The sequence below is a fragment of the Neomonachus schauinslandi genome, chromosome 5, assembly GCF_002201575.2.
Source record: "Neomonachus schauinslandi chromosome 5, ASM220157v2, whole genome shotgun sequence".
NCBI classification, from domain to species: domain Eukaryota; kingdom Metazoa; phylum Chordata; class Mammalia; order Carnivora; family Phocidae; genus Neomonachus; species Neomonachus schauinslandi.
Window position 1 is genome coordinate 36060293 of NC_058407.1, and position 19437 is coordinate 36079729.

General features: G+C 35.8%; 1 protein-coding gene and 1 pseudogene across 1 annotated transcript in view; one reads left to right on the plus strand and one right to left on the minus strand.

Moving 5' to 3' along the window:
* The window catches only part of TMTC2 (transmembrane O-mannosyltransferase targeting cadherins 2), a 392011-nt gene that overhangs the window by 151032 nt on the left and 221542 nt on the right, over nucleotides 1-19437 (minus strand). The window lies entirely within an intron of this gene.
* LOC123324916 lies at nucleotides 7133-7260 on the plus strand (annotated as a pseudogene).

Here is a 19437-nt window from a genome sequence, read left to right on the forward strand (position 1 = left end):
GTTCTAACAAGGTCTTTCAAAATGGTTGAAATCTGAGTATTCAAAAGCTGGTATTTTTTTTTAAAGATTTTATTTATTTATTTATTTATTTGTGAAATATGTTCCTCTATTTATTTGTCAGATTTTATTTATTTATTTTATTTATTTATTTGTGAGAGAGAGACAGGGAGAGAGAGAAAGAGCACAAGTAGGCAGAGCGGCAGGCAGAGGGAGAGGGAGAAGCAGGCTCCCCACTGAGCAGGGAGCCTGATGCGGGACTCGATCCCAGGACCCTTGGATCATGACCTGAACTGAAGGCAGATGCTTAACCAACTGAGCCACCCAGGCATCCCCAAAAGTTGGTATTAATAAAGCACATCAGTAGAAGAAAGGTATACTTTTCAAAAATTTACAGGATGCTATATAAGCTGATGTTTACACAGAACATGAGTGAAACAGGATGCAGTTTACATAGAGTCATGGACCTTTAAAACTAGGGAAATACTAAAAGATAGTAACTTTCTCCCTTTTTTTTTATTTCATTAAAGCATAACTTGTGGCACTCCTACAACATATTAAACATTGACAATAAGATTATAAAAAAATGAATAAATAGTTTTTGGATGAACTGTCTCACAGTGGACCTAGACAGGCAAACAGTCACAACACAGTGCATATAAAGCATAAAGTGTTTTTGGGAACACATGAAACGTACACCTTCCCAAGCTGACAAAGTCAGGTGAGGTTCCTAGAGAAGTCAAGGATGCAGGGAATGACGTTCCAGACAGATCAATTCATGCATATAAAAACTCAAAGACATCATTTCAATCAGCCAATAGACATAATGACAGGCTTTGTAGAAATTAAATGACAATCTACACAGGAAAAAAAAAAAAAGAAAATGGAAAGCTGAAAAAACTTAAAGTTAAGACTATATTATTAAGAGAATATTTCAGTAATAAATAATTTGGCTACTCCCAGCAATGTCCACAATAGTCAAACTATGGAAAGAGCCCAGATGTCTGTCAACAGATGAATGGATAAAGAAGATGTGGTATATATAAAATGGAATATTACACAGCCATCAAAAAATGAAATCTTGCCATTTGCAACAACGTGGATGGAACTATAGGGTATTCCGTTAAACCAAATAAGTTCAATCAGAGAAAGACAATCATATGATCTCACTCATGTGGAATTTAAGAAACAAAACAGAGGATCATAGGGGAAGGGAGGGAAAAATAAAACAAGATGAAACCAGAGAGAGAGACAAACCATAAGAGACTCTTAATCTCAGGAAACAAACTGAGGGTCGCTGGAGTGGAGGGGAGTGGGAGGGATGAGGTAACTGGATGATAGACATTAGGAGGGTGTGTTATATAAGACTGATGAATCACTGACCTCTACCTCTGAAATTAATAATACGCTGTATGTTAATTAATTGCATTTAAATTTTAAAAAGTTTGGCTATTCCCTGGGCAAACATACTTAGCAATCCAAATAAATCAGATAACTTAATGTTTACAAAATAATGGTTCACAAAATAATTTGTAAGCCCTACGGCCTGAGTACAGTAGTCCCTCCTTATCCATGGTTTTGTTCTCCACAGTTTCAGTCATCCGTGGTCAATCATGGTTGAAAGACAATCTTCCTTCTGAAGAATCTTGAGACGGTCCACAGTAGCCCAACACTACTTTACAAGGCCTGTATCATTCCCCTCATCTCATCAGGTAGCCATTTTATCATCTCACACCATCACAAGAAGAGTGAGTACAGTACAATAAGATATTGTGAGAGAAAAAGAGAGATCCCATTCACATAACTTTTATTATGGTATACTGTTATAACTGCTCTATTTTATTACTGTTGTTGTTAATCTCTTACTGTGCCTAATTTATAAATTAAACTTTATCGTAGGGATGAAAGTACAAGAAAAAAATATATAGTCTATATAGGGTCTGGTACTCCCCACAACTTCAGGCATCCACTGGGGGGTTTTGGAACATATCCCTCATAGATAAGTACTCCGCTGGGACTACTATAGTAACAAAAATATGTTCATCTTAAATTGAGATGTTTTTCTGAATTTTGATTGTCCTTTAACACATGTAGGTACTTCAAAATTAAGATGCTTTTCCTCAGAGATAAAATATTATAAATTTTAGATGTTCAATTTTATCCTAAGGTATTTATGCATTTGAAATTTCCCAACTGAAATTAATTAGCATTGGTTTGGAGACATATTTGAACTTTGCATTAACCCAAATTTTCTAATCAAATTTGCTAATTTAGCTAATGACTCTAGTAATGACATTTTATATAATTTAACTGTGAAATGGCATTACAGTTGCATTTATTGGTTTTTTTTTTTTTTCAAGACTTATGCTTAGTTTTAGGCTATGTTTATAATAGGACACTTGGAAAAATAAATCTTACATCTCTATTATCAAACAGAAGTGACAAGAACATGTCGTACTCATACACACAAATGCTTTTGCATCTTGCTTGATAAAATAGGTATCAAGCAGAAATCTCAAGTGACTATACCAGCAGTAAATGGAATCTATATAGAGGGTAATGTTATTATAAAGAGCCACTGACAATTTTCTCACATGCACTGACAAAAGTGAGACAGGCATGCTTGTTCTTTTTAATTTTTAGAAAATTCCATTTCACTTTTGCCTTTATGAAAACAGTCAATAGAAATGATAGCTTGAAAAAATAAACCTGGTTAATAAAATGAGTAAGTTACTACTACTTGAATAAATTGCAGTAATTCCAAGGTTTTAGACTGACACAGAGCTCGGGAATTAAGTATCTAATTCATACTAACCACTGAACACATAAAAAGAACCATGACCAATCAGAAAGCCAGGCTTGGTAATGTGAGTAAGCTCTGTCCAATGAGATGAAAGCACAGTGGTCTGTGTACCTCTTAGGAAAGGTCCTAAAAGAAGAGAGACCATGTTCTCCCTTAGCCTTCTTCCCTCCTGCTCACTGTAAGGTACAAGTCCTGTTCTGAGGATTGTGGCGAGTAAATAGCCCTTCATGAAACTCTCCTATGACCCCTGGGGCTACACACCTCTGGACTTCTTTTTTGTAAGATGGAGAATACAATTTTAACTAGTTTAAGCTAATGTTCTTTTGGGTTTCTTATCACTTGCACACCAAACACTTTCCCAACTGATAAAATGCCATAGGCATCACTTCGTTTTGTATTTATTTATTTTCTTTTTTTAAACCATTTAAGGCCATAAAATACATAATATCAAGTATTGCTTTGCTAGAGTTAATTTTAAGGAAAACTTCTAATTATATTTGAATGAATAAAAAAAAAAAATGAGCTGTCTGGTTTTGAGTGATAACCAGACTAGGCGATTGCCATGTATAAAAATAGCAGTTAATATATTTAATTAAAATTATAAAACTTAAGAGCACAATGGGTGCATGAAATTGGAACCCTTAAATTAAGCTCCTAGACATCCAAGTGGTCAGAGTTATCACTCTTCACCCAAAAGAGTAATGACATTAGTAGCATTTTTTTTATAAAAGCATTTTAATTAATCCTCTCAATCCCCAAGTAACTGGAAAGAAGGAAACTCACAGGAATTGTCAAGTGAAATGAAATAGGTAGGATTTTCATCTCAGAAAAAAAAAAAAAAAAGGATTCAGTGAGATATAACTGATTGAACTGGAGCTCCAAAGGAGATATCACGGATGAAAGTTATATTTTCTGGTCTCATGTGGCACTTCTACGGCTTTCAGGTCACCCTAGGATAATAAACTTTGATTTTGAGGACCAAACAAAAGAATTCTCTCTACTCATATCTTTTTTCTCAAATCACAAACTCAACTTTCTCCTCCCCCCTCCCTTTTTTCTTTTTCTTTTTTTTTCTTTTTTTTTTTTTTTTTTAAAGATTTTATTTATTTATTTGACAGAGAGAGACACAGCGAGAGAGGGAACACAAGCAGGGGGAGTGGGAGAGGGAGAAGCAGGCTTCCCGCAGAGCGGAGAGCCCAACGCGGGGCTTGATCCCAGGACCCTGGGATCATGACCTGAGCCGAAGGCAGACGCTTAATGACTGAGCCACCCAGGCGCCCCCCCTCCCTTTTTTAATTAAACTATTTCAATTTAAGAGGTAACAATGACATCTTTTACAAAGATGACTTTGGGTGTAAAAAGCACTAACAAGGAAGTGGGCATTGATTGTTGCACATAACCTCAACGTATGAGAATATTTAATATATATGCTACAAAAAGCATAACTTAACTGGATAGTTATTTTAAACTACTGTTAAGTTATTATACAGGATTATATATACCATATGTACTGTGAGCAAAATAAAAAAGATGTCCCTTCTTGAAAAGGTTAAATTCCTTCCTCATTAAAGGGTAATGAGCAAGTCGTTTCCTGGCTCTGGACTTTAACTGCATGAAAAAGAATCGAAACAGAGATGCAGGAAAAGACAATAGCCACGTGACATGAACTAGACAGATGGGCACATTTGGTTCTGTCCCATAGTTCCCCAAAGCTAACCCTGTTTCATTGGATGTCACATAGCTGTCAAGTAGATTTCAGAAAATACAGTTAAGCCTCCTTTCTGTTATCTTTCTTTTGACACAGACCTGTTTAGTTGTGCTAAACTGAATTTTGTTTAGACTTTGACAAATAAAGTATAATAATGACATCTTATTTCATAAAGATTTTTTTTATTCTAACCTGCCAAATATGGAGTAGTAGGCATCCAATCAAAATGATTTTTTTGTTGTTGTTATATTTCAATTGCATTACCAAAAACTTTATCAATAAATATTAGGGGAAAAATGAAGATGTAGCTTTTTTTTTTAATTTTAAAATTAGTTTTTGCTTATGGTGTAAAGAAAGAGAAACATATTCTCATATAGTACTGTGTCTGAAAAATACGTGAGGTCTCAATTAAATGGAGCATTCACTACAAAGGTACTTCTCCTGAGTAAGAGTTGGGACTGTGACATCTAGATAAGCTTTTATATCCATAAAAAGTCCATTTGTATCTGTGATGTCCTGAAAAAGATGCTTCATGATTATTATCTTTCATAATTCTGGCAATAAATCAATAAATATATAGTCCCCATTTTACAAATAAGAGCCCCCAAATCAGAATGGTTACTCAACTTAAAAAAATCCATGCAGCTCATTTATGGTTGGAACTGGTACTCAAAGAACTACATTGCCTATTAATATATGCCTAGTTTGCTTTATACCTGTCTTCTGAATATATAATTAAGGCTGTATTTTCCTCTACATGTCATAAAATAATAATAGGTATGAATATACATTCCTAGTTAAAAAATGGTGCTTAATAGGAAATCGGAAAGAAAATACTAGATGTCTTTATGATAATATTTTCCATGTTCTTTCTTTTCATCCTTAAAATTAGCAATATAATTCTTTTCATCTGAGAGATGTGAAAGCATCAGGGAGAGAAGTTAAACCACGTACCCATGATAATACAACTGGAAGTCTCAAGATGAGACTCAAATTCAGAGCTGCTAGGTTTCAAATCCCACTGTCTTCCCATTACTGCACATTGGTCCACTGGGAAGAAGAGCCTGTTCTCATAATAAGCATTAATACTTGCCCTGTCTGGTTCATATACCCAGTGCTTCTTCATTGTCCGTATTAACACATTTTTCTCCTCTCTTTCCCTATTTATATATGCTCATGCCAATATATATGTATCTTGGATTTGCTTAATATGTGGATAAACTATAGTTTCCAATGTCAATCAACTTTACCAAGAACAAATACGCTTTTACGTAACAGGTAATTTTATGTGTCAGCTTTATTGGAACATAGCATGCCCAGATACCTGGTTAAACACTATTTCTGAGTAGGTCTGTGAGAATGGTTCAGGAAGAGATCGACATTTTATTCATAGACTGTGTAGAGCAGATTACCTTCCCCAGTGGGGACGGGCATCATCCGAACTGTTGAGGGCCTGAATACAATGAAAAAGAGAACAGGAAACTTTGCTTTGAACCCCTGAGGCATTGATCTTCTGCCCTCAGACCTCCTAGTTTTCAGGCCTTCAGACTCAGACCGGTATTTACAAAGGCTGAGCCTCTGAACTACACACACCGCGGCTTTTCCTGGCTCTCTGTCTTGCAGAGAGCCAGTCCTCGGACTTCTTAACCTTCATGATGGCATGAGTCAATACCTTATAATAAATCTTTTTACTTTTGACACACACACATCCTATTGGTCCTGTTTCTCTGGAGATCCCTAACACAACTTATAAAGGGGTTTCCTTGCGTTATTCTTACATTGAGAATCCACTCCTCTTCCTAGAATGTAGGTATACACCCACAAAGGCATAGCCAAGAACAGTTAGAAACAAAATAAATTAGCAGCTAACAAACTCTTTAGCTTTTATTATTATATAATTGTATCAAGTTTCCAGGCATTTTATTTAATCCTTGCTACAGCACTAGGAGATATCACAACCCCATTTTGCTGATGAAGAATAAGGATTACCCAATTTGACTAAGGCAGCCATGGGACCAATAAATGGGAGATTTGAATCTAAGTCTGCTTAATGCCAAAGTTCAGGCTGTTAACTATTTCATGAGGCCGACTCCATGGTGCAGAGGGAGCACAGAGTTAAATTTTTTAAAAAGGAAACATTTCCCTTTTAGCCATTCCATTCCTCCCCAAGAAAAGAAATACTATTCTGGTAGGTGTATATATATATATATATATTCCGGGATCGTAGTCAAATACCTTTCAAATACTATCTCATCCTCTAAGAGAATTTTGAGATTTAAAACAAACAAAATTAAGAACTAAAATGCACCTGACACAAATTAAAGACACTAACTACCAATGATTTAACTTTAAACCCATGTACAAATTTGCTACTTATTCTTTACTATTTACAGGGGCTATCCAACATGAATGACTAGTTATTATGTAATTTCTTGAAAAAGAAACATTTATCAGTTGGATGGTACACATAGGCCAAGGCCTGAGCTACTCATTAAAAGTCAAGGTAAGTAGACTGTTGATTCGTTCATTCATTCATTCATTGTTGAAAATATATTTCATAGTGCCATTATACAGACATTTGATGACTAGTAGAAAAGAGATCATTTAAAAAGCAGTAATAATAAAGCTCTGCGCAGTGGCAGTATCGTAGCCAATGAGGTTTATCCAAGGCGTGATTATTGCTAATTAAAAAGCAGTAATACAGTTATATAGAGGGTACTATGATATAGTATGATGTGCTATGGAAGTCCATAGCAAGAAAACCTAACTGAAACTAGTTTGTTCCAGCAGCTGGGGAAAGAAAAATGAACATGTGTGAATTCTGCAGGCATCAACACACTCAAAAAAATATTACCAAAAAAAATAAAATAAAATAAAAAAGCAAGCAAGCTTCAGTGCTGGATTCTTTCTATAGATATGGTTATAATTTGGGTTAGAGATGTTCCCATGGGCACACAGTGATTTAGTGCAATGTACTCACTTTAAACATAAATATTCAACAAAGTGGGTGTTTTCTTTGTCCCTTAACAGCAGTGTTCTAACAAAAGTCTGCCCTTGAAACAATAAATTATGAAAGGGGAAAAGGTATCATGTATCTCACAGGCCAGCAGGAATAGGTGTTAGGTCATACAAGCAATTTCTAACTTAAGAACAAGCAAGATGAGTTCCAAAAATGAAAGTCTGAGTTTACCTTTTTTTTTTTTTTTTGCTTGGAACAGATTTGCCATGTAAAAACAACTCACTCACAGGCTTATCCTGAAGTATTCAAAAACTGTGAAAGAAAGCACCTCTTATAACAATGATCCTAAAACTGACTTTGCAGATTTAATTTTGGTGCCGAGAAGGGATGTCTCTTCACTCAATTCGGGGGTCAGAGAGAGGCAGGATCTATTCCTGGTGGCAGTCATCATTTCAGGTCCCAGTGTAAGAGCAGGAGACAAGCTGGTGTCTAAGGCTGGGCAGGGAAAGGGCTGACCGTGGAGTGATGGGCAGGTTGGGAGTCATGTGATAAATGAAGAGAAAATTGGTGAGTACCCTCAGCAGCACTTGCTTTTATTTTCTGACCCCTTCTATCCATTCCACGCTCTTGCTTTAGAAAGGTACTGGCCTTGCCCCAGAGAATAGTATCTCAGCCCCTCAAGCTCTGAATGCTTCCCATTACTTTGTTTCAGAATGGGGCCTAGAAAACTTGCCTGTTTTTCCTCGTATCAGTTGTTGCTGTTTTTTTTTTTTTTTTTTTTAAGGAGAATATGTGCTTATTTTTTATTTATTTTATTTTTTTTAAGTCGGCTCCCTAACCAGCGTGGAGCCTAACGCAGGGCCTGAACTCACAACCTTGAGATCAAGACCTGAGCTGAGATCAAGAGTTCAACGCTTAACTGACTGAGCCACCCAGGCGCCCCTCAGTTGTTGCTTTTGATTAAAGTTGCATTCTCTTTTCCAAACCCAAATTCCTGGAGACTGAGTATACATTTTGCATCCCAGGTTTGCACCTACCCCTGAATCTGGTCTTTGAAGATTTAGAGATTTTTTCCTAAGATTTTTACTTCAAACAGGCAAATTTACAGAAAATACACACACACACACACACAGTCATTAAAACATCAAAAGGCTATTCATAAAATATAAATGGTGTTAAAAAATAGTCTATATTCAGAATTCAAGAAAAGCACAGATTATTCCCCTAACCTGGAATTTCTGTTCTCTAAGCAAGTACCTGCTTGTCATTTTCTGAGTAAGATGTAATTATACTGACCAGGCTGGATCTGGTTTTTCTTCTCTAGATGACTAGTGAGCATTTTCTCACCCTGTTCTCCTAATTATCAGAACAGTAAGATGGGACCACTCGTCCCCCCTTGCCTTTCAGCCAACCCCCATCCAGTCATCTTCAACACTAGGAGTCCTTGGGAGTAAAGTCAATTTGGGGGCACTATAATTAAAAGCAATGGAGGGGTAAAGCAATCTAGATGGCATCCATAGGTGCTCTTCGATTCTACAGAGGTAAATAAGGACAGAGGAAGAAAGAAAAAGTGGGAAGGAAAGTTTCCAAAATAATCCATGATGCTCCTGTTAAGAAAAAAACCATAGGCCCAAAATGGTGTCATTTAGACCAAATTCCCAAACTGGGGCTTGATACCTCATCTAATTGCAGTTTCAGCCTCCCCCAGAAATGCAGTCTTAACTAGACACTCAGAAGTTTTTCAATCAGCACCAATGAGTCAGCCACAGAGGTTTTCTCCATCCCCCATAAAATGAGGTAATCTGAAGGATAAAAGCCCTTCCTTTTCCCCCAAGGGAAAGCCACGTTGCCTAAAACAATCCTTTTCTTTTGCTAATAACTCTCTTGCTCCACTCTCCTTCAGTGAAGCCTTCCATTTTGTGCATCTCCTCAGACTCCCTGTCTATTAGCTAGATGGGATGCTGCCCAATTCATGAATCTTTTAATAAAGCCAGTAAGATTGTTTAAATGTACTTGGTTGAATATTTGTTATTTAACACACCCTTCACATATGAGGAGTTTAAGGAAAATGTATGTACGTAAATCACGGGCACATTGTGTAAATGTACATTCAGCGAATACACATTGAGCTTGGACTGTGAGTTAAGCCCTATGCTAGGCACTTAGGATGTATACAAAAGCCCTGCCTCCCATGGCCTGTATATGTTAGTAACATACAAAATTAACTACACATTTTTATTTATTTTAATATCACTCTATATAACTAAACAGGAGATTATAGAGTTCACTAGAAGGTGACAAATATAATGTTTCAAAAAAAGGAATCAAGGAAAGAACAGAAGTGTGAGTGGTAGAGAGACCACAGTTTAAATTATGAAAGAAAGGGGATATATCACGACTAACACCAAGGAAATAGAAACAATTATTAGAAATTATTATCAACAACTCTATGCCAATAAATTAAACCACCTGGAAGAAATGGATGCCTTCCGGGAAACCTATAAACTACCAAGACTGAAACAGGATGAAATTGACAACCAGAAAAGGCCACTAACCAGTAACGAGATTGAAGCAGTGATCAAAAACCTCCCAAAAAACAAGAGTCCAGGGCCTGATGGATTCCCTGGGGAATTCTACCAAACATTCAAAGAAGAAATAATACCTCTTCTCCTGAAGCTGTTTTAAAAATAGAAACAGAAGGAAAGCTTCCAGACTCATTCTATGAAGCCAGCATTACCTTAATCCCCAAACCAGGCAAAGACCCCATCAAAAAGGAGAATTTCAGACCGATATCCCTGACGAATATGGATTCCAAAATTCTCAACAAAATCCTAGCTAATAGGATCCAACAATACATTAAAAGGATCAGCCACCACGACCAAGTGGGATTTATCCCCAGGATGCAAGGGTGGTTCAACACTCGCAAATCAATCAATGTGATAGAACACATTAATAAGAGGAGAGAGAAGAACCATATGGTCCTCTCCATTGATGCAGAAAAAGCATTTGACAAAATACAGCATCCTTTCCTGATTAAAACTCTTCAGAGTATAGGGATAGAGGGAACATTCCTCAAGTTCATAAAATCCATCTATGAAAAACCCACAGCGAATATCATCCTCAATGGGGAAAAGCTGAGAACCTTTCCCCTAAGATCAGGAACATGACAAGGATGCCCACGCTCACCACTACTGTTCAACATAGTACTAGAAGTCCTAGCAACAGCAATCAGACAACAAAAAGAAATAAAACGTATTCAAATTGGCAAAGAAAAAGTCAAACTCTCTCTCTTCGCAGATGACATGATACTTTATGTGGAAAATCCAAAAGACTCCACCCCCAAATTACTGGAACTCACACAGCAATTCAGTAATGTGGCAGGATACAAAATCAATGCACAGAAATCAGTTGCTTTCTTATACACTAACAATGCAACTGTAGAAAGAGAAATTAGAGAATTGATTCCATTTACAATAGCACCAAAAACCATAAGATACCTCAGAATAAACCTAACCAAAGAGGTAAAGGATCTATACTCTAGAACTACGGAACACTCATGAAAGAAATTGAAGAAGACACAAAAAGATGGAAAAACATTCCATGCTCACGGATCGGAAGAATAAATATTGTTAAAACATCTATGCTGCTCAGAGCAATCTATATCTTCAACACCATCCCGATCAAAATTTCAATGACATTTTTCAAAGTGCTGGAACAAGCAATCCTAAAATTTGTACAGAATCAGAAAAGACCCCGAATCGCCAAGGAAATGTTGAAAAAGAGAAACAAAGCTGGGGGCATCACATTGCCTGATTTCAAGCTGTATTACAAAGCACTGATCACCATGACAGCATGGTACTGGCACAAAAACAGATATATAGACCAATGGAACAGAATAGAGAGCCCAGAAATGGACCCTCAACTCTGTGGTCAAATAATCTTCGACAAAGCAGGAAAAAATATGCAGTGGAAAAAAGACAGTCTCTTCAATATATGGTGCTGGGAAAATCGGGCACCATATATTTTTTTTTTTTTTAAAGATTTTATTTATTTATTTGAGAGAGAATGAGAGAGAGAGAACACATGAGAGGGGATAGGGTCAGAGGACGAAGCAGACCCCCGGCCGAGCAGGGAGCCCGATGCGGGACTCGATCCCAGGACTCCAGGATCATGACCTGAGCCGAAGGCAGTCGTTTAACCAACTGAGCCACCCAGGCGCCCCGGGCACCATATATTGAAGGAGAATGAAACTTGACCATTCTCTAACACCATACACAAAGATAAACTCAAAATGGATGAAAGACCTCAATGTGAGATGGGAATCCATCAAAATCCTAGTGAAGAACATAGGCAGTAACCTCTTCAACATTGGCCACAGCAACTTCTTTCATGATACATCTCCAAAGCCAAGTGAAACAAAAGCGAAAATGAACTTTTTGGACTTCAACAAGATAAAAAGCTTCTGCACAGCAAAGGAAACAGTCAACAAAACAAGAGGCAACCCACAGAATGGGAGAAGATATTTGCAAATGACACTACAGACAAAGGCTGATATCCAAGATCTATAAAGAACTTCTCAAACTCAACACCCAAAAAACAATCAAGTCAAAAAATGGGCAGAAGAAATGAACAGACACTTCTCCAAAGAAGACATACAAATGGCTAACAGACACATGAAAAAAAACATTCATCATCATTAGCCATCAGGGAAATCCAAATCAAAACCACACTGAGATACTACCTTACACCAGTTAGAATGGCAAAAATGGACAGGGAAAGAAACAACAAATGTTGGAGAGGTTGTGGAGAAAGGGGAACCTTCTTACACTGTTGGTGGGAGTGCAAGTTGATACAGCCACTTTGGAAAACAGTGTGGAGGTTCCTCAAAAAATTAAAAATAGAGCAACCATATGACCCAGCAATTGCACTACTGGGTATTTACCCCAAAGACACAGATGTAGTGAAAAGAAGGGCCATATGCACCCCAGTGTTCATAGCAGCAATGTTCGCAATAGCCAAACTGTGGAAAGAGCCAAGATGCCCTTCAACAGATGAATGGATAAAGATGTGGTCCACATATACAATGGAATATTACTCAGCCATCAGAAAGGATGAATATCCAACTTTTACATCAACATGGGTGGGACTGGAGGAGATTATGCTATGTGAAATAAGTCAAGCAGAGAAAGTCAATTATCATATGGTTTTATTTATTTGTGGAACATAAGGAATAGTATGGAGGACATTAGGAGAAAGAAGGGAAAAATGAAGGGGGGATATCGGAGGGGGAGATGAACCATGAGAGACCATGGACTCCAAGAAACAAACTGAGGGTTTTAGAGGGGAGAGGGGGTAGGAGGATGGGTTAGCCTGGTGATAGGTATTAAGGAGGGCAGGTATTGCATGGAGCACTGGGTGTTATATGAAAACAATGATCATGGAACACTACATCAAAAACTAATGATGTACTGTATGGTGATAACATAATAAAATGAAATTTAAATAAATAAATAGAGTCAGCTGGGAGGCCTCACGGAATTCTTTGAAGCAAAGAATTGAAAGAAATGAGTGATAGGAGATAAAATTTGGCCACAGAAATAATATATCACTTATATGAATAACATATAAGAGAAAAAATAAACAGCAGATGACAAGATATTAATTTTAAAAATTCATTAACATTTCAATATCCAGATGGCCTCAAACTTCAATTATACTTTAAGCAACTTCTCCATCATATAGGCAAAACCACAGTTAAGTTTTGTATAAGAGAAAAAATAAATTAAATAGAAGATAATATTACTATATTTCCTGGTGTGTCTAGGAAATAATTCTTAAGTCATAGTAATTGGAAATCTGCAGAGGACTGATTGGATCGATCTACACAAATAACAAATTTACATCTGTTCATTTTTCTTCAGGAGCAAAGGAAAAGAGATACTTTTTTTTTTTTAATGCAAAACCTCTCTCTGAAAAAACTGAAATTAATTTACTTCAAATTCTGCAGCAAAGCAGCCTCCACTTTTCACATGAGCATAATTTTAGGACAAACACATGCAAAAAAAATCTGGCCTTAATGCAACTTTCAATCAGTTTTAAAGTTAAACCAAACAAAAGGCATTAAAACAGGATGTGATTATGAATTTCTTTATAAACCTATTTTATGGGCTGTCTAATACATGTCCTCAAACTTACCTACAGAACTCTGGATGAAAATGATTATAAAATTAAAGGCCAATTTAATGAGATATCAGAAAAATGCCTTTCATCATTTTTCCAAAATGGAAAATAGTTTAACTCTCTATATACAATTACTCTTGAATAAATATTTCTACATGGAAAAGCATGACCCACACAGTGCCATTTTAAAACTACATTTGTAATAGAAAACCTGTAATACAAATGAGCATAGGAATGATTCAATCTCCTTCTTTCTCTTGCCAGACTCCAATTTCTTAAAGGATTCTGATTTCCCCCAATTTTATGTTGCGTTATGGGGGGAGGGCAAAGCTTAACAGTTAGCTCCAGCAGGCAATCCTAGACACCACTACTATAATGTGTAGTTTCTATTGCTAAAAAGGAATGAGTGTGAAATAATAAGTGGTTTGATTCAGTTCTATTCTAAAGCATTTATTGAGTACCAAGGAGGTGTCAGGACTTCAGTATGTGCTAGAAACAAAGACATAAATGATTTACATCCCCAGCCACCAAGGAGCTCCTAGTGTGAAGAACAGTTTTTTGGTCATTGTATCCATGCATTTCATAGGATAAAATTATTCTCTGGGATATCCTGTAGCTTCATGATGACAAAATGCACTTTTCTATTACATTCAAGAGACTAATATATCCAACTTTCTAGACCCATGATGTCACTATTTTCCCCCCCATGGGGATATAAATCTCCAAAGAAATACTTAACTTCTTTATACTAGATGATTTTTGGCCATTCCTCCCCTTCTTGTTGTCATATTCATCAGCATCAATAACATCAAACACCCCAGCCTTCTTTCCTTCTCCTTCAACACACCATATGGTTCCTCTTTCTCTATCAAATTCTTTAAATACTGGCATTCCCCAGAATTCTATCCATGGTCTTTCTTACATTTGTCCTTATACATATCACACACACACACACACACACACACACACACACACACACGCTTCAACCTCTGTACTGAGATAATTACAGCGTTCTATCTCAGGATGCTCTCATGAGCTGTAAAAACACATTCTAGATGCCTAGTGGATGCCCCATAGGCATCTGAAACTTACATGGCCGAAAATGAATGATTTTTGCCCCAAATATCTTGTTAATTTGTCTTCCTAGTATGACTCTTTTCTTTATTATTATTATTATCATCATATTATTATTATTATTAGTCCAGGCTGAGTTAGGTCTCCATCTGCCTTCTCATAATAATATAAGCTTATCTCTTAGAAAAGATGCTACTTTGTTACTTAACATATTTTTAAATCCAGATTATAAGCTACTTGACAGCAGAAACTACACACTGTCAGCTTATCCCCAACATTTAATACAGTGTCTGTCACTCTGAAGGCACTCCATATTTGTCAAATAAATTAATGAATCCTTATTTCCAATACATAAATTTGCAAATGTGCTCATATCTATAAATGTATTGAGAAGATATAATCAATGTTAATCAAACTTTATAATTGCTCATTTTTTCTCAGAAATATGTAAAACTAATGATGTTCAACATAGGTGTTACAAGAACTGGGGACTTTAGAGTGACAAAAAAACAGATTTCACCTCCTGATGTAAACTGTAAAATCAACTCACAATGAATCAGAGAACAGGTGTGCAAAATGAGCCATCGGAGAAGATGTTGAGCAAGTAGGAAGTGTTAACTTGCCTAACTGTAATTACAAAATAACTGAATACACTCAATGTAAAGCTATCCATGGAAGAGCAGGTGGTGTGACTTAGAAGAAAGGTCCATAAACCGGGATTTACAGAGGCAAACGTCAATTTAGAATGTCTTAGACTAATGCCATTATAAATTAATTCATCCAATAGTCCTCAGCCTGATGCTCTTATAAATTGAATGTTTTCAACACATGGATAGATATGCTTACCAAACTAACTTATGAATCCCATACACACTTGACTGGACTCTGAGTCTTCTAGCACTTGCAACAACATAGTGGAGGAAATCCCACGAAAATGCTAGCACACTGGAACTTTCCTATCTTTCTGTGAGCTTTGATTAGATAAGTAGGGCTCTCTGGGAGTGCACCAGGCACCTGAACAGATCCAGCTTCTTCCCTTAGACCACTTACAGAAACTTACTGAATACTACTGAGTGCTAGGAGTTTTCATGTTACACACAAATTGTAATTTTAACTGACAATCACATATGATGCTTTACCATAAAACCTACAATAAAACATGTTTCATTTTGTGGTTTTTCCTTTTTTTTTTTAAGATTTTATTTATTTATTTGACAGAGAGAGACACAAAGAGAGGGAACACAAGCAGGGGGAGTGGGAGAGGGAGAAGCAGGCTCCCCATGGAGCAGGGAGCCTGATGCGGGGCTCGATCCCAGAACCTTGAGATCATGACCTGAGCTGAAGGCAGACGCTTAACGACTGAGCCACCCAGGTGCCCCGGTTTTTCCTTTTTTTTAATTGACCCGATGTATTATAATTGCAGCTTCACCATAAAATCATTTCTGACTTCCTCTTTACTATCCTGCAGATGTTCAGGTCATTATCTAGTAATTCTCTTGTCTTAATCTATCCTGGCATCTGACCAGACAGATGTAGCCAAAGTTCTTCATTACAGTACATCATGACCAAAACTCAAGAATGGATAGTTTAATGCTAAAACATACTCAAGAATTTGCATACACAAATGCATATATGGTTGATGAAATCACTGAGCATGGTTAATTTGCCCTAGTATCAAATAAACACTAATTTTTATTTTCAAAAATATTCCAATAAGGGCTACACTTATATTCTTAGCTGATCTATTTGTCCTGAAGAGATGGTTAATATTACACTAAGTCTAGAAATTAGGACTGAAATTACTAAAAGACAAATTCCAGTAATGTGTTTCTATTAACAAAAAATAGCTGTAAAGGCACTTATATATCTCAAGTAGGATTTTAAAATGACTCAATATTTTCAGAATCATGAAACATCTTATCATTTCATTTTTAACAAATCAGAATATAATTATGTACTTCATTATTTACCATTTAATTTTTTTTCTAATTAACAAATGAAAATACCAGAATTTGTTTTGTTGAAATGTCCCTTGGCTGGTTATCAAGTTAAGTAACAATAACATATTTTCTCTTACTGATTTTGAAAAATAGTTTATTTTCAACATGTCTGTAATAAAGGAAATATTTCCAGGGTTTGGTGGGAGAAAGGGAAAGAAAACTCAGGCCTTGACATTACATGATATATTCCAGAATCTTTATCCAACATCAGTATGTACATATATTGTATACAATAACAACGGTCTAAGGGAATTTTACCACTTTTATGTTTTTTGGACAGTGACTCTTTACATAGACATAGATATAAATTTAAAAATTCTGCAATAAATCAATATGAAGAGTCGGATAAGTGGACATAGGCAGTTACACTAGTTGGGAAAGAAGTGGATCAGCTAGGTATAATGAGCAGAACACAGGAGTACTGTCCGACAAACTTGAACTTAGTTGATTTATTTCCATTCGGTAGTGTACTCATTAATCAACTCGCTTATTTATTAATTAATTCATTGATTTATTAATTAACATATCCATAGTTTAACTCATTCATTAGCTTGTTAATCAACACGTACATAATTTAAAGCCCATGTGCCTGTCATTATACTTAGTATCAGGGATAGAATGGTATCTAAGCACCCTCTGACCTTAAAGAAATTACACTGTAATTAAGGGGAACGTGGTATCACAAATGACAATATGATCCAGACTATAAAGAATCAAGTATTGGTTGCTATGGTGAGATTTGGGAAGGGTACCTATCTTCCAACTCTGAAAATATGAAAAGTATCAAGAAATTTTCCCAGGGAGTATCACATAAGCTGAGATAGAAAGAATATAAAATTATCAGCCAGGTAAAAAGAATGGGAAGTGGGAGGTAAAGAGGTCAGAAGGGGAGAAAATGGTAGAAAATGTTACATGAAAAAAAACAAATAGTATGTGCAGAAGCCTCTCAGCAAAAAAGTTTGGGAAAACTCCAAAAAAGAACCTTCAACTAAAATTCAGATATGTGATAAAGCCACAACAACAACAATAAAAACTTGGAATCAGGCATATTTAGAAAAAATAAATCTAAACAATCAGGAACAACCAATTTAAAATGTAATGAAGGGGAAAAATCTAATTCACATTACCAAAATAGATTTTAAGAATATTAAGAAATATATAATATAAATACATGAATATAAATTGGTAAGGAAGAAGTAAAAGTTTCACTATTTGCAGATAAAATGATACTATATATAAAAAATCATAAAGACTCCACCAAAAAACTATTAGAACCGATAAATGAATTCAATAAAGTTTCAAGATACAAAATTAATATACATATATCTGTTGCACTTCTATACAATACTGAGTAGCAGAAAGAGAAATTAAGAAAATAATCTATTTACAATTGCACCCAATAGAATAAAACATCTATGAATAAACTTAACCAAGGAGGTGGAAGATCTGTACTCCAAAAACTAGAAAACATTAATGAAAGGAACTGAAGATGACACAAACAAGTGGAAAGATACTCCATGTTCATGGATTGGAAAAACCAATATTGTTAAAAATGTCCATACAACCCAAAGCAACCTACAGATTCAATGCAATCATTATCAAAACGCCAACAACATTTTTCATAGAACTAGAACAAATAATCCTAAAATTTGTATAGAACCACAGAAGATCCTGAATCAATACTGAAAAAGAGCTTGAGGTATCATAATCCCAGATTTCAAGATATCCTAAAAAGCTGTAGTAATCAGGAACAGTATGGTACTGACAAAAAAAAATTGACACAAAGCTCAATGGAACAGAAGAGGGTCCCAAAGTAAACCCACACTTTTATGAAGGCCAATTAAACTATGACAAAAAAGTCAAGACTATATAATGGGAAAAAGTCTCTTCAACAAATGTGGGTGTTGGGAAAACTGGACAGCTACATCCAAAAAGAATAAAATTGGACCACTTTCTAATAACATACACAAAAATAAACTCAAAATGGATTAAAGACCTAAATGTGAGACTTGAAACCATAAAATTCCTAAAAGAAAACACAGGCAATAATTTCTTTGACATCAGCTTTAGGAACATTTTTCCAGCTATGTGTCCTATGGCAAGGGAAACAAAAGCATTTTAAATTATTGGGACTACACCAAAATAAAAAGCTTTTGCATAACAAAGGAAACCATGAACAAAACAGTAAGCCAACCTATTGAATGAGAAAAGATATTTACAAATGATACATCTGATAAGGGGTCAATGTCCAAAATAGATAAAGAACTTATACAACTCAACACCAAAAGACCACAAATATTCCAATTAAAAAATAGGCAGAGGATCTGACTAGACATTTTTCCAAAGACATACAGATGGCCAACAGACACATGAAAAGATGTTCAACATCACTAATCATCGGGGAAATGTAAATCAAAACCACAATAAGATATTACTTTACACCAGTCAGATGGATAAAATCCATCAAGAAATAACAAGTGTTGGAGAGGATATGGAGAAAAAAGAATCTTCATGTGCTGTGTTAGTGGGAATGCAAATTGGTGCAGCCACCATGGGCAACAGTATGGAGGTCCCTCAAAAAGTTAAAAATAGAATTACCATATGAAGCAGTAATTCCACTACTGGATATTTACCCAAAGAAAATGAAAACATTAATTCAAAAAGATACATGCACCCCTGTTTAGCATTATTTACAATAGCCAAGATATGGAATCAA